Below are 1,188 nucleotides of genomic sequence, written 5' to 3' on the forward strand. Positions count from 1 at the left end.
TGATCAACCTGCTAAAACAATCTTGTCTGCTCACCATTAAGGACAAATTCCAAAATAGATCATCGCAGGGCCACCATAAGAAAAAAAAGACATGGCCGCAAACACAAGTAGCACAACAAAATAACACACACGTCAGCAAAAGCTGAGTAATCACCACATATCAGAATACAAGGAATAATAGAATGATCAGCATTACTAGCTTTATTATACAATGTAGTTCAAAACTACATTACACATATACACCTCAAGGGTTAAAACTGTGTACTATGCAAATATCCTTTAGATCCAACCTCGAATATTACTAATTCATTCCTTTACTCAATTAACTCATCTATCCCATAAATGTGCCATGCTCATTGTTCTATACCTAGCCTTGGACATGGGTAATTCAAATAAAACCAACAAGTATAAAAACTTGAATACTCTCAATAACCAGAAAATAAACACCTTGAACCAGACCACATACGGGTCAATTCCCACTATAGGGGACTATAGAAAAATAAATAATAATGATTGTACCTCATTCTTAACTCATGATTATCATCCTCTTACCAACATGTCAAGGGCTAAGTTATATAACGCCGAGCCTCAAACCAATAACAAAACAATATTTCTCAACCTTTTGATCTCATACATCGATCAAATAATCTTTCACATAATAATAAATAATATACCATTAATGGCACATGTTCCCAAATTATACAACAATTCGATTCATAAACATCTCAACTCTTAGGGAAATAATACTAATAACCCAAATATAATCAAATCTCTACCCAATATAATAATTTTCATGAGTAACCCTAAAACCTCAATAAAACAATACTCTCTAGAGTAACAACATTAAAAACCCTAAAAATAATAACACAATTAATCATATAATAATACAGCATTGTAATTACACATATATAAATCTTGATGATACGAACGTCATAAATTTATTATACACAACAATACGGAGAATAATCAATACACACAATTTATCATACAACTCAAAGAATTAAGATGTGATCACATATAATAATACGAATAAGCAAACAAAGTGTGATTATTAGACAAAAATATAAACATATGACTCCAAGATCATTGCTAGTGTGATTACCGTTCGGTTCAAAAAAAAATAAACGAAGGCTGCCGAACTTGTGAATTTTGGGTAGCGATCCAAGACATCAGTCACATCACGCATAG

Source organism: Chenopodium album, chromosome 13 (assembly GCF_948465745.1).
Source record: "Chenopodium album chromosome 13, dcCheAlbu1.1, whole genome shotgun sequence".
Lineage (NCBI taxonomy): Eukaryota > Viridiplantae > Streptophyta > Magnoliopsida > Caryophyllales > Amaranthaceae > Chenopodium > Chenopodium album.